The following is a 15,999-nucleotide window of genomic DNA, read 5'->3' on the forward strand; positions in this document are numbered from 1 at the left end:
TATCCTTAATATCTTCTATTTTCCTATCACTGCAGAATTATAAGGGCCACACACCATTTGTCATTTTTATTATTTCATAGGTTATCATAGCCAAAAAATTAATCACCTAGAGGCCAGCCTTCTGATGATGAGCACTCTCCACATTTAGTTAAGATGGCCCTCTTCTAGCAGATAGTCTGCTACTAGGACAGTACTCAAAAGCCAGTCTGTCAAAGGGTTTGTGTTCTTTAGGAACTCAGTCATTTTCATTCTACATTGGGAACCATAATGGTCTTTTTTTAAAGTCCTTGCACATAGTAAATTTTTAAGCCTCACTTTGTTGAAATGCATAAAAATGAAGTAAACATATATTAATTATAGGAGTATATAAGTGCTTACCTAAAACTATTAGTGGGAATAAGGCTGAATTTGGTGCAAGAGTACTTAAAACAGAAACACCATTTAACACCTGGTAACTTGGGGTAAATCACGTCCACTTTGAAAATGTTAAAGAAATGTTACATATTTTTATGATTACTTTTGGATGTTTCTGACACCTCCTATTTCAGCAAGTCCTTTTTCATTACTGAATCTCAGTTTCCTCATCTGTAAAATAAGAGAGTTGAACTAGAAAACTTCTAGTCTCTTCAGGCTCTAAATCTATGAATTTTAGAGCTCAATTGAAATTAATTAAAACACATTTTAATTTTGAGGGCATTGTCTTATTGTTGACCATATAAGGTCACTCTAAGAGGTTTGCTGAAGGAATTGTCTATAGCAAATAGGAATTAATTTGTTACTTTTTAACTATATCCTAATTTCTGTTTATTTATTATCAGACCATCATGTGTAAAATCTTTAAATATTTCATCTGTTGAAATTCTGAATCACATTGGTACATTTTGTGGGTAGCAGCTGCAATTTGGGTTAAAATACTCCCAGCTCTGGTGCCACCTGCTGTGATACCAAGGCAACCAATTCAAAATGAAGAGGAAAAAGGCCTGGATTATTGTTATGTGTCTGTAAAGTTGTTGGAACAATATTGGAGCGGAGATCTTATTTTATGTCTTTGAACACTATTAATTTCATGCTCAAGGGACTCTTAAATACTAGAAAAGCAATAACATCTGTCTCTCTAAAACAAGTGTTTTGTGCTCAGTGCTCTGGCCTTCTTATGAAAGATATATCCATAACCTGAATCTCACTTCTTGTAAGTTTTTCTGATTAGTTCACAGGGTTAATTATTAGTACATCCTGAAGATTCTCTTTGGTATCTTGATGATATTAAAATGGTTAACATTTTGCATATTTTACACTTCAATAACAAACTAGGTATTAATAAGCAAGCTTAATAATTTTATAATTGTCAACATCATAAAGTAATTTTTGACTAGATGACATAGTAATGAAAATTTTTCATAATTTGATGATCTTTAAGCTCTGAAATTCTGTTATCTTGTGATTCTAATGGTTTTAAAACCATAAACATTTAGCAGTAAATAAAACTGTTCTTGTACTTCATCTTAAAGGAAGTTCATTTTTAAAACATTGTTTGAATGGTAACCATGGAAATAAAATTCAAACCTCATTGGTCACAATGCCCATTTCCTTCCTATCTCTTTCTCCCATTTCTTTCCTATAAATTACTTTTGTCCTAAAGTTGAAGGGATTTAAAAATAAGAATAACCAAATTGCTCATAGAGCAAGGATTCCTGTTCCCCAAACTAGTACTTTTATTCTAGGTCTCATTCACAGACAAAGTGCCTTTCCGTTAATTACTCATCTGGCTGTGTTTCAGTTCTGAGATGGCTTCAACAAATCCAAACCAAGTTGTTGTGGCAGAGAAGGGAAAGATAATTTTCAACCACATCCCCAGCCAAAATAAAATTTAAGAAAACAACTCCTGGGTTAACAAACTTGTGTACCTGAGATATGAAAGGAAGTGCTGGCGGTTAGAGTGACATGCCCCTGAGTCCAGGGGCTGCCTCTGCACCTTCAACATACCATTATTTTTTTTTTAGCTTAGATGCCTCTGAATTTTGTCACCTATCCATCTTGGTAACACTTATTGGCACCTGCTACTTAGGTTTTAAAAAAAGAGAGAATGGCCCAGGGAGGTTAAGAGGACTTCAGAAATTAAAATAGAAGAAAATATAGCCAAAAAATAATAATCTTGATGAGGAAGAAAATAGGGAGACATCTAAAAAAGTGACTATTTTTTTTAAAACAGCTATTTTTTTTAAAGAAACCATTATTTTTTTAAAGATTACTGTTCTATTTTAACGACTACTCTTTTTTTAAAAGGCACGGACCATGGGTAGAAAGAAGGGCACATAGCCAAGGGTGAACATAAATCAAAGACTTTCAAATGGATCAGTGTCATCCCCAGAGACTTCCAGCATACATTCCAGCCATAGGGAATCCCTTCTCATCCTGGACTCCACTCTAGGTCTTCTACATCACAGTGCCGAGATGTGTGGTAACCATGCATCTCTCTCTGTTTTATGCTTCACCTAATAGTTACTATTAGAGGGCCAGTGAATTGGGGTTACTTCTGTTTTATCTTCTGAATGACCTATAAAGCACCAGGTTATACTTAATCAAGTTGAAATGCTTTTCATAATCAACAAACTAGTAGCACAATGGGAGCAAGTGTTCTCTTCATCTTTGGGTCAATTGTGAGACGATAAAGATGTGGTCCATTGTTGAATATCATGTGTGACATCCTGCTTTTCCCTTACTAATTCCCATATTGAGGATGCCCTCAATGTGTGTATGATTGACTCATAAAGATTTTGAATTGGCAGATGAGTGGACATTTGAGTCAGGAAGACCTGAATTCAAATGGGGCTTTTGACATTTAGCAGTTGTGTGACCCTGGGCATATCACTTAACCTCTCTTTACCTCAGTTTCCTCATTTGTAAAAGAAGGATAATAATAAGACCTACCTCTCAGGATTGCTGTGAGGATCAGATGAGATCGTAATTGTAAAACACTTAGTTTAGTGCCATAGTGAGCCATATATAAATAGTGGCTGTTGTTGTTGTTGTTGTTGTTATTGTATAGGTCATCAATTGTCGATGTTCCCTAAATCACCTTTTTTGAATTTTTTCCCAGCAAATTTGATATATTTCTCTCTTTTTGATACCCGATAAATCAGTTCCTCAGTACTTTCACAATCATATCACCTCTAGCCCAGATATCGTCTCTGTAGCCTTGTTCTTCTAGTCCAGATGCTTTTCCCATCTTAACTCTCATTAGTGCTATTTTTACTTCCTCTGTAAACAGAGAAATGAATGGCATGGATATATGAACCTAGTATCAGGAATGTTTGAGGGTATGTGCGTGTTTGCTTTAATCTAAAATCTTACTTTCTTTTTTCCTTTCGGCCTTTTACCTTTATGCCACAGTTATTAGCCTGTGGAATCCTTCCCTGTCACTGCAACAGTGACACCAATACCTAAGCAAAGCCAGTGTACAGAGCAACCACATATTACAGAGTATAGTCCATTCCTCTTCTGTAGTCATAGGTTCAGAGTTCCATAGCTGGAAGGGACCTCAAAGGCAATCTAGTCCAGCCCTCTGCTTTTACAGAAGAGGAAACAGTACTGAGAGGAGGGAATTGTGTTTCATTGTCAGTTTTCCAGGACTGAGATTATCCTTCACAGTGCCTTTATTATTGTTTCAGTTACTGTAGTAACCTAAAATGGGTGTATATTGCTATTTTTGTTCTTTCTTCACAATGCATCTCTTCAAGAAACTAGTTACTTGTTTCTCACAATTCTTCATATTTATTGTTTCTCATGGCAAAGTCACACTCTATTACATTTTGTTGTTCAATTGTTTTTCAGTTGTGTCTGATCCTTCATGACCCCATTTGGGGTTTTCTGGGAAAAGATGCTGGAGTGGCTTAACATTTCATTCTCCATCTCATTTTACAAGTGGGGAAATTGAAGCCAGCAGGGTTAAGTGACTTGCCTACGATCACACAGCTAGTGGCTGAGGCTGGATATGAACTCAGGAAGATGAGTCTTTCTGATTCTATGCCTGTACTTTTTTCACTGTGCCACTTAGCTACCTCTCTCTTTTATTGATATACTACAATTCAGCCATTCCGAAGTTGATCAGCCCTGTTCTAGCATTGGGGATATTAAAAGCTTCAGATGAAACTTCTTAAACATGCTGAGTATAATAAAAAATATGTGTAGAGAACTGTCACTTACCTCTGACTAAGTTTCCTCTCTGTAAGATGGTGGTAATAATAGCACCTGGAGTCAGGAAGACTCATCTTCATGAGTTCAAATCTGACCTCAAACACTACTAATTTTGTGACCCTGGGCAAATCACTTAACTTTGTTGGCGTCAGTTTCCTCATCTGTAAAGTGAGCTAGAGAATGAAATGGCAAACCACTCTAGCATCTTTGCCAAGAAAATCCCAAGTGGGGTCATGAAGAGTCAGATATTACTGAAACAACTACTCAACAACAAAATTGAAGACCTTAAAGCACTATAAACGCAGGTTATTATTATTGTTGTTGATATAATTAAAATTCAACATTCAGTTAAAATTCAATAAACTTTTGTTAAGTGCCTAGTATGTACTGGGCAGTGTACTAAGCGCTTCGGATATAACGTAAGAAAAGGACAGTCCCTGTCCTAAAGAAGCTTACAATCTAATAGGGGAAAACAACATACAAAATGTAGCTAGAAAGGAGGAGGTGAGTTGTTGGGGGGGAGGGGTTCAGAAGACACCAAGGAGGAAGTATCTTGTTCTAGGGAATTGAAACCAGACAGATCTGCAGCTGCTATTATCATTGTGTTTTGTTGTTGCTATGCTTTTATTGTTAATTATAAATGTGTATTTCAAACAATTAGAAAATCAAGTAAGAAACAAGTCCCTGCTGCTTGGGAACAAATTGTATAATGTTGACAGATGAGAAAAATCAAAACTGCTATTTGCTTCTACCTTTTCTAACATAGGAAATTTCATCTTCAAATGGTTTGTTAAGAGAAAGTTGAAATCTAAGGTAAGAGGGGGTATTAAGAGAGGACCCTAAATGAGTTTAAAACTCCAGGCCAAAGGTAATATAAGAACTTGCAGATGTGCTCACAGTATCACTGTCAGTGAGTATTGAGAAAAAGTTTGGAATTGGCAAGTCCAGTAGACTATTAGACCTAGGTAACTTATAAGCCTTACCTAAGACTACCTAGATAGGAAGTGCCGTGAATAGAAGTTGAACTGACCCTGGAACTGGTGTTCTTTCAGCCTCATCTTTGAAATGGGTATTTTGGAGCAGGGAGTCCAATTAGGAAGCTTTTTGCAATAGTCCAGTGAAGATCTGATAGAAAGTCTGGAGTGGTGGCAGCTGTGTGTGTGGAGAGATGTTCTGCAGGTACAGTCAGTGAGACCTGGTAACTGATGGGCTGTTGTGGGGCAAGGGAGAAAGTGAAGAGTTAAGGTTGGCCAACCTTAGGAAGTTTTGGGGAAAGATAATGAATTCTGTTTTGAACATGTTATGTTTGTGCCTGGCTTATAGAAGTTACTTAGTAAATGTTGATTAAAATACCTACACAGTATTAGATTTGTAATGTCTAATAGGCAGTTGATGACGTGAGACTATAGATCAGGAGATAAACCAGTGTTGGTTTTATAGGTTGAAAGTTATTTTCAGAGAAGTGACAATTAAATCCTTGGCAGCTGATGAGGTCATTAAGAGAAAAATCAAAGTGAAAAGAGGATCCAAGACGAGCAATTTGATAGATCAGAGGAATGCCATGGACATAGTATATGTTTATTACAGTAAAGTACTTGACCACATCTATCATGACATCCTAATGGATAAGAGGGAAAGATGTGGGTTAGATAAGGAAATAGTTAAGTGTGTTTGTATTCAGCTGAATAAACATAATAAAAAACTGACAATACGTGGATCCATCTCAGTCTAAAGGAAGGTCACTAGCATTAGTCTCACTGTTCTCTGTGATAGTCAGGAAGACTACAGATGACATTTTATGTTCAATTTGAATTGTAGCTTCTCTAAAGAAGAACCGCTAGCATGGGGAGGGTTCTGGAAGCCTTGTCATATGAGGGACAGTTGATGGAGTTGGAGCTGTTTTTCTGGAGAGGAGAATACTTGGAAGCGGGGTATGATAGTTGCCTTTAAATACTTGGAAGTATCATTATGTGGAGAAGAATGTAGACTCTTTCTCTGTTGTTGGTTAGAATTTATAACAGCAGATTTGGGCACAATATAAGAAAGTTCCACTAGTTGCAGCCATCCCAGACTCCTTTTTGATGCCTTTTTTGATGAGTTCCCCATTCCTAGACATGTTTGAGTAGAGACTAGAAGGAATGTTCCATATAATGAGAGCTTGGACGAGGTGTTCTAAGGTCACTTCAAACACTAAGGTTATACAAGGTATTAGTGTCTCATTCTTATGCCAGATGATCGTTACTGGCTGTGTAACCTTGAACAAATTACTTAACTTCTCTGGGCCTCCATTTTCTCACCTGTAAAAATGAGAGAACCAAGAGAGATTTTGACTAGATGATTTTGAGGCTCTCTTCCAGCTCTAAATCTATAAACCTATGATTGTCAATACATTCCTGATTATCAAGAAAAATTCCCTTCCCTGCTTTTTTTTCCCTTTGTAACAAGAATTTATGACCTGACCATGTAGCTCACTGAGTTTTGCTTTCAAATGAACAATAAATGAGGTCAGAGATTACATTTTATGTAGCAAAAACTCAAAGCACTTACATTTACTGCTGTAGTGTTTGCCTCACTAATATTTACTCAAATGCATAATTAGGACTTGATAGTAAGACATCCAGAGTGTGATGCATAATTACAGAAGAAAAAGAGAATTATAGGTCAATGAAGCAACGTAACTCAGTAAAGAAGGTTTCTTATCCCTTGTTTGGATTTCAGTATGCTTTAGTTAGAGGCTAATATTCTTTAGTAAGAAGAGTTTTATTTAGCTAAAATTCTGTAACAATTCCTGCTGAGGAAATGTCAAAATAAATTGGTCCTTTAGAGGGGAAGTTATTTAAAAGTCCTGAAATCCCAAGAGGGAAACTGGTTTTTAGTGCATGTAGAAAGCAGGGCTCCTTATTTATCAAAATAGGAGCATCTTCTCTCCTAAGATAGAGATGGTAGTTTTCATTGTTAACACAATCAATGGCAGTGTCAATGTTACCATGAATATGTAAGTACTTTCACATTCTTAAGTACAGTTCTTCACATGGAAGAAAGGAAAAAACCCTCTGGTTATCCGTATTTTGACCTAGAGAAAAATATATTATGACAGTTTTGGGAAAGTGTTTTACAACTGTATATCTTTTTTATAACTGCAAGTATATATAACCAATAAAGATTTATATGTAGTGGTTTATGGTTTACACAGTATTTTCATATATACTAACTTATTTAGATGTGTGAAGGGGTTTAGGGGGAGGGAGGAGGGTTAAGAGACTTTCCTAGGTTAATTGATTAGCTCATGGTCATAGATCTAGTAAGTGTCAGTACAGGATTTGAACCCAAGTCTTTCTGACTCCAAGGCCATCCCTCCATTCATTATGCTATGCTGCATTTCTGCTTATGTTACTAATTAAAAAGAAAAACTAAGAGAAAGACCTTTAATGTATTGAGTGTAGAATCTCAATGAAGTATTTCTAGAAAAACTTGAAAAAGAAGCACAGTATATGAAGCCATGGAGAGGTTACCATCTGTGCCGATGGAGAGCATCTTTGCTGATAAAATTATATTCTTTCAAAGTTTCAAAGGTAAATAAATTATATACATATACATACATATGTATGTATGTACACATGTCTGTATGCATATGCATACATCCATATATGTGTAAATATATACATACACAGTGCATGTACGTACATACACATATATACATACACACATGTGTGTGTATATGTATATGTATGTGTATATATATATATATATATGTACACACACACACACTTGTATATTTAGATAGATATCTGTCTGTCTATTCAAAATCAAGCGTTTTATCCAAATGGTCTCAGGGTATAACACAAAATAATTTGAAGTAAACTTGAGTTAAAATATGAGTAAAAATTTAAATATTCCAGGATGAAAAAGCATAAAGTATTATGAAAATAGCAGCTATCATTTTCCTTCTCTTTTGGACTAGAATAAGCATGCAGAAAGTTTGAGAGATACTTCCTTTTTCTTCCTTGCCCTTAAAATTTTTTTATAAGTACGTTTCAGTTACTATTTAGTAGAGTACTTGGATGCTGTCTAAAGCATTAGGAGAGATTTATGCATTTATCCTGCCATTTGGATTTTGAACAAACATTACTCCATTTAAAGTAGACTGTGTTGATACTTAGGAAGAGCACTTTGGTCTTCCTTACATTTTCTACTGAAAAGGATAAACTTAAGTGTCATCATAATGGGAGAAAAATGCATAAGGGGATTGTGTAGGTAGAAAAGGACAATTCAGCAGGTGCCAAGGAAATACGTAATTTCTTCCAATGGTGGGCTACAGTGCTCAAGGAAAGAATGTATAGCTTGTGTATTTTGAGAACATTGGCCAATATGGATCTATATTTGGAAACTGTTTGAAAGGACAGAGTGAAAGTGGGAGCAATTTGTTCTATGGTTATGCTCATCTCCAAACCTCTTCCAGAAATGTTAACTGGAGTGTGTGGGCTCTGAGTTCCTTGAGCATGTGTTTGTCTCTGGTTGTGTCCATTCACCACATGGGAGCGGGTACATTTACATAGTAGGATTTGGTTTGATGAATAGCTGAGGAGTTCGTGGAGGCTCCATCCTGGATAAGCCATTTGATAAGATTCATCCTTGATGATACACTCCTCCCTAGGAACAACTCCACATGTTCAAAATAAAATTCATTATCATTACTCCCCTACTTCAGCCTTCTTCCAAACTTCCTTATTTCTGTCAAGAACACAACCATCCTTGTACAGTTCACAGCCTTGAAGTTGTATTCCCAACTCCCCCAAAATGAAGTATCTAATTGGGTGTTAAGTGTTGTGTATTCTGCCTTCACAATATCTCTCCCTTTTTCCTCTCTGTGTACCCATCCTCGTTATCTCTTGCCTGGATATTAAAAATAGCCTCTTTAATTGATCTCTCTGCCTCTTGTCTCCCCCTTTCTTCTCCAGTCTGTCTCTCACGTAACTGCTAAAGGGATCTTCCTGAAGCACTGTGCTAATCATGTTAAACATTTTATCTGCTTGTTTGGAATAGTTCCCTTTACCTCTAGAATTAAATACAAATACATTTCTTTGTCGGTTAAAGTCCTTCACTGATTGGCCCCAGCCTTCATTTCTCATCCTATCACATACTATTCTCTACACTTCCAGTGACCATGCCAAATGGTTACATCTCAGTGCCTTTGCACTGGGTTTGCACTGGGTTTGCACTGGCCTGCAATGTCATTTCTTCTCACTTGTATGTCATAGAATCTCTGGTTTCCTTCAGAATTCTCAAAGCCATCTTCTACTTGAAGCCTGTCCTAGTTCCTTTCCCTCCAGTTGTTTGTACCTCCCCTCCTCCCCACACACACATTGCCTTGTATATATTTTATAAATACTTGGACATGTATGTATCATTGTTATCATTAAAATGTAAGTTTCTTGAGGGGAGGAGGGACTGTGTCATTTTTTGTTTTGGTATTCCTAATGCCTACAACAGTCCATAGTACACACTTAATAAATATGAATTGATTAATTGATTGAGAAATGGATTGAAAGGCACTTGACTACGTCAAGGGTTAGGAAATCAGAAAGTTAGAGTTAGTAAATATTTTTAAGCTCGTACTATGTACCAGGTGCTATCCTAAGTGCTGGGGATACAAAGAAAGACATAAGACAGTTCTTCCCTTCAAGGAGTTCATGATCTAATGGGAGAAGACAATACATAAAAAGAAGCTGATAAGTGGGGAGGTTAGGGATTGGTGGGTCCCTGACATGGGAAATAATATGAGGAGATGTAAGTTACAGAGTGAATTCATCGTACAGAATGATAAGGTTCTGGAGATGATGAAATCTAAGTGCTCACCCCAATGGGAAATGGTGAGTTGAATTCCCTGGGTGACCTCAAATTGGGGTCTAGGAGGAGCTTCCACATATCTACTCCCCACCCTCTCCAGCCAGAGGGAAGGAGGGGCCCCAGGGGCAGAGGGTACATGAATCCTTTATGATAAGTCACTAAGATCTATAGAAAACCTAAAACTCCAAAATTAATCATTAGATCTACTAAAAAGTAAAAATGACTTTGTAATTATTCTTCTTTTTTCTGGGAAAAACTAATTAGAGCAACAAAATGGCTAGAAGAAGCAAAAAGGGCCTGAATAGTCCATACTTTCGCTAATTGGACCTGAATAATTAATAAAATTAGTTGCTCATTTCGAATAACTTGCCAAAGTTATAGAGAGCCAGGAGTTTGTTATCTATCAAAAACTACACTTTTTTTTTAAACTTAACTCTTCAAAAAGCTGAATTAGTATTAAAGAAACAAAGTTTTCAAGTTATTAGAATACAAAATATAGTCATCTTGAATTCTGGATCTCTGAAATAATTAGTAATAGCATATGATAGATAATATGTTCAGTTTTTAAAAATATGTAATATTTAAAAAAACAAATGAATGGGGGCTTAGAGAGGGGGATAGCTTTCATTATAAGAAATCAGTAGCTAAAAAGGTGAAGTGTTTTTTTAAAATTGCATGAAGTACTGATCCCCAGAAATTATACTATAAATGTGTATGTGTGCTGAATAATCATTGTACCTGTTCAACAGCTAAACAAAGAACTTTCCCTCATTAGTAAAACATTTATCAGCCTAGAATTTATGATTTGAAGGAATATCCAGTTTAAGATAAGTTGGATTTAGATGGCTTGAAGGACTTAGGAAAAATTATTTACATTCCAACTGGTCCCTTTAGTATAATGTGATTGTTAATAGCAGCCTTTTAAAGTCACTGAGGATGATCTTGTCCTTTTTTGATTGTTACTGTTACTGTTGTTTTGACCAGGTTTGTGATTTCATTGGTGTAAGGAGTGCTCAATGAGGAGCTTTATCTGATATACATCCTTTCTGTGCTGTGACACTGCCACCAACTGATATGCGTCCTGATCACCTCATGCCTGGACTATTACAATAGCCTGCTGATTGGTCTCCCTGCTTCAAGAATCTCCCCATTGTGGTCTATCCTCCACTCAGCTATCTGTGGTTCAGGTCTGACAGTGTCAGTCCCATCTTTAATAAATTCCAGTGACTCCCTGTTCCAGGATCAAATATAAAATCCTCCTTTGACATTCAAAGCCATTTATAACCTGTTGTTCTACTTCACACCTTATTAACCCCACATACTTAGTGATCTGGTGACCCTGGCCTATTTACTGTTTCTCAAACAAGACACTCTACCCCCCAAATCTATGCTTTTTCTGTGGTTGTTCTCCATGCCTGGAGTGCTCTCCCTCCTCATCTCTGCTCCTGCATCCATGGTTTTCTGCAGTTCCTATCTAAAACCTCACGTTCTGCAAGAAGCCTTTCCCCATCCTCTTTAATTCTAGTGCCTTCCTTCACTTGATTATCTCTAATTTCTCCTATCTATATCTTGGTTGTACGTAGGTCTTATCATTGTCTCCTCCATTGGACCATGAGCTCCTTGAGAGCACAGACTTTCTTCTTGTCTTTCCTTTTGTCCCTTGGGATTAGCACGGTGCCTGGCATATAGTAGGTTATTAATAAATACTTCTTGACTTGATATTACTTGAGGAATGTATATATAGTTTCAGCAATCTAGTCCTAGAAAGTTAGCTTCCTGGAACACTGAAAGGTTCATTGATTTTCCTAACGTCACACAGCTAGTATGTGGAAGGGCAGGATTAGAATCCCAAGATTTCCTGACATCAAAGCTGGCTTTATATCCATTGGGACACACTGTTTCTCACTGTTGTTATTATTGTTAGTAAAATACCCTGAATTGTTGCTGTTACTGTTAACAAAATCCTACTGTGATACTTCTTCATGTCATGAAAGTGATCTTTGGTTTCTAAGTGCTTTACCAGTGAAGCTGAAGCTGTAGTAAGTCCTACCAAATGCTCAGAGTATGGACCTAGCAACAAAACAAATCTGTTTACTAAAGTCAGCGAAAGTTTACTAAAGTCCGTAAACTAAAGTTTACATCCGATATTTGGCCAGCAGGTGATAGAATTTTTTTGGCCACGTAAACTCAGATGAGTGGTCTATTAAGGCAGAAAGGGCTTATCTCCATCCAGAAGATGGTAGCACCCACACTAACAATACATTTCCTTTTAAAATCAAAATAATAATGTTAACATCTGACATTAATATAACATAGTGCTTAATAATTACAAACCATTTTACATGTATCCATTTTATTTGATCCTCATAACAACCCTGTGAGTTAATATTGTGTAATCATCCCCATTTTATAGATGTAGAAATGGACTCAGAGAGATTAAATGACTTTCCCAACATCTAACAACAAGTTAAGAAGTAACTCCAGAGCTCAGTGTATATCATCTTCTTCCTCAATCCCAGGACCCTTTTCAAGGAAATTTTCTTATGTTTAATATCCCTTTTTTTCTCCTGAAATGTCAGTGACTATCTTATATTGTTTTTAGTATATTACTTTCTGTTGCCTCTGATTAGATTTTAATGTCTATAGTGATAACCAGCAGAATTACTGATTGTTGTTTTTATTTTTTTAGAATTCAGTTAATATTTAATAAATCTGTATTATGTACAAGGGGCAACTAGGTGGTACAGTGGTGAGAGTGCTGGCCCTGGAGTCGGGAAGACTCATTTTCCTGAATTCAGATCTGCCCTCAACCACTTACTAGCTATGTGACCTTGGACAAGTCATTTAACCCTGCTTACTTCAATTTCCTTATCTGACAAATGAGCTGGAGTAGGAAATGGCATACCACTCTAGTATCTTTGCCAAGAAAACCCCAAAAGGGGTCACAAAGAGTAGGACATGATTGAAAAATGACTGAGCAACAATAAATTGTGTGGAAGGCAATATGTTAGGTACTGAAGGTAGGAAGGCAAATAGTAAATAGTCCATTTAACCCTAAGGACCTTACATATACATAGGTAAATAGATACAATGTATTTTAGAGACAGAGCACAGAAGATCTTAGGGGTCAGGGAAGACTTCGTACCTAAATAAAAGTAAAAATTCTATAAGGGAAATATGAAGAGCAAATTTGTTTTAAGCACTGAGGATAGGTAATGCTCAATATTGGGGGATGGAATGGCAAGTTCAGAGGACAAGCAGTATTTCAGTGTGTCTGGAAAATAGAGTGAATGAAAGGCAATAATATAAAATGAGTCTGGAAAGGTAGGCTAGATCCAGATGGTGAAGAGCCTTAAAATATTAATCAGAATAGTATATACTTTATCCTAGAGACAGTAGGGACCTACTGGAGTTTTTTTTGTGCAGGGAAGTTAAATTCAGATTAAGATTATTTTGACAACTGCGTGGAGGATAGTTGGGAGAAGGGAAAGACTGGAAGCAAAAAGACCAACTTGGAGGCCATTAGAATTGTTCAGGCAAGAGACGAAAACTGCCTGAATTAGGGTGGTGACCATGTGACTGAGAAGAAGAAAACAAATCTGAAAGGAGTTGTGGAGTTAGAATCCACAGGACTTGGCCACAGATAGGATATGGGAGGTGAGGAAGAGGGAATGATCAAGAATGGCTCAGAGGTTACAGGTATAGTAGACTGAGAGGCTAGTGAGCCTTTCAACACAAATAAGGAAGTTAGGAAGACAAGTGGGTTCAGGAATGAAGATGAGCTGTGCTATTTTGGATGTGTTTAATTTGAGATGCCAGAGGGACATCCAGGTATAGATAGTTAGTAGGCATTTGATAAAGCAGAACTGGAAAGGCTGGATATATGGGTTCAGAAGTCATCTACACAGAGATGATCATTAAAGTACTGGGGGAAATGAGATCTCAAAACTAGAGAGGAAAGAAAAGCGGGGCCAAGACATTTGGAGGACCCTCACAATTAGATGACAAGAGACGGCTGAAAAATCAGCAACAGAGACTGAGAAGGATCACTCATACAGGTAGGAGGCAAAGAAGATAATTGTTATCACAACAACCAAAGGAGAAGAGAGAATCCAAGAGGGGCATTGGTCTGAATGAAGACTAAGAATAGGCTATTATTATATTTAACAGTTAAGAGATCATCTGTTATTTTTGAGAGAGAAATTTCTGCTTAATGGCAGGATCCAAGCCAGATTGCTGTGGTTTGAGAAATGAATAAGTGGTAAGGAAGTGGGAAAAGCATTTGCAGATAACTCTTCGTAAGAGTTCAGCACTGAAATGGAGGCAAGATATAGGGTGGTAGGGTGTGAGGATGGCAGGATCAATTGAGGGTTTATATGTTTTGTTTTGTTTTGTTTTAAAAGGTAAAAGAACCTAGACTTATTTGTAGATAGTGAATTAGAAGCTAGAGAAAAAGAGGAAATGACCAGTGGGGCAAAGTTCTTGGAGGAGACAGGAGAGGATGTGATTTAGGGCACAAGCAGAGTCCAGGAGAAGAACTCCATCTTCCCCATTAGTGGAACAGTGGAGGGTAGGTGCTAGAGGGGTTTTTGGGGGGATTTCAGGTGAAGGACCTCATGATGCATAGTCTCAGTTTTTCTCAGTAAAATAGGAGAGTGTCATTGGCTGAGAAAGAGGTTGGTGTTGCAGTGAGACCTTGAATAAAGAGAAGGTTGGGAACAGCCACTTTGGGGAAGGAAATAACTAATCAGGGTAATTATAAAGCAATGAAGCAATCACAACCTTATAGAGTTTAGGTAACATGTATTTTTAGTGGACTCAGTCATCCCAGGGCATGAGCTCCTTTGGAGAGGTTCAGCAGCCCGAGAGTATGAGTAGAGTGGTCAAAACTTGGAGGTGTATGCCCTAGAATTAAGGATGGGCAGCGCATAAACTGTGGAACAAGGGAACAAAGGATTTGAGGTCAGGGTTAGGGTGTGGGGGAGCATTGGTTAATTATAGGAGCCAGATCGGAAAGGGAGGCCAGACCAGGCATTGTAGACTGTGAAAGCAAAAAGTGTTAGAAGGATTAGAGGTCTCAGTGAGGATAAAGTGGAGGTTTAGGAAGAGAGAGAAAAGGGTGAGAGGTTATGACGAGCAATTTCAGGGTTCAAGATCATGGAAGTAGTGCTTCTGAGGTCTAAGGTGTGACTACACCTGTGGGTAACTAAGGTAGAATGAAGAATTTTAGGTTAATCAGAAAATAGTTTTTAATCATCAAGTGGTTTAATAGTTAATCAGAAAGTAGTTTTCACCTCTAATCCCTTATGATCAAATTAATTTCTTCTAAATGTCATTTTCGTGACTTAAGATGGTAATTAAATGAGTCCAATTCCAGATGGGTATTTTTTTTTATTGTGGTAGTTTGACCTCAGCTGAAAAGCTTAAGCTTAGATGATTGAAGCTCTTACCAAAAAGAGCCCTTGTAGGAAATGAGTAACGTTTTCTTAAATATTGATTGTGTGCTCAGCATTATGTTGTAAGTGCTTTGTCTTGCCACTACATTCAGAAGTCCAGAATAAAATTAATACCTTTATCAACAGAACTACAGAAGCCTTTTAAAATTATTTATGACTTATTTCTGAAGTTTTTAGTCACATTTAAAAGTACATAGTAGAAGTATGATCTGTATCCTCAAAGATCTTGCTGTGAGAACAGTGATCAAACTATTTCTTACCATTGCTACTGGAAAAGGAACTATAATATGCTTCCCTGTGGCTTTATTCACAATCTCTGTGACACCCCAGACCAAAACACCCATTCCTGGCCACCACTTCCCTGTATTTGTTGTCTCCCCCATTAGACATAAATTCCTAATGGCCAGGGACTGTCTTAACTTTTGTATTTATAGACCCAGTGTGTAGCACAGTGCCTGTCATGTTAACGTAACAAACAACTAACAGTGGAAAGGAGAATATG

At 37.1% G+C, this 15,999-nt stretch overlaps 1 protein-coding gene across 5 annotated transcripts in view; it reads left to right on the forward strand.

Annotated features, from left to right (window-relative positions):
* L3MBTL3 (L3MBTL histone methyl-lysine binding protein 3) overlaps window positions 1-15,999 on the forward strand; it is a 156,504-nt gene that overhangs the window by 119,930 nt on the left and 20,575 nt on the right. The window lies entirely within an intron of this gene.

The sequence above is a fragment of the Vombatus ursinus genome, unplaced genomic scaffold, assembly GCF_900497805.2.
Source record: "Vombatus ursinus unplaced genomic scaffold, bare-nosed wombat genome assembly UNPS02006779.1, whole genome shotgun sequence".
Classification (NCBI taxonomy): domain Eukaryota; kingdom Metazoa; phylum Chordata; class Mammalia; order Diprotodontia; family Vombatidae; genus Vombatus; species Vombatus ursinus.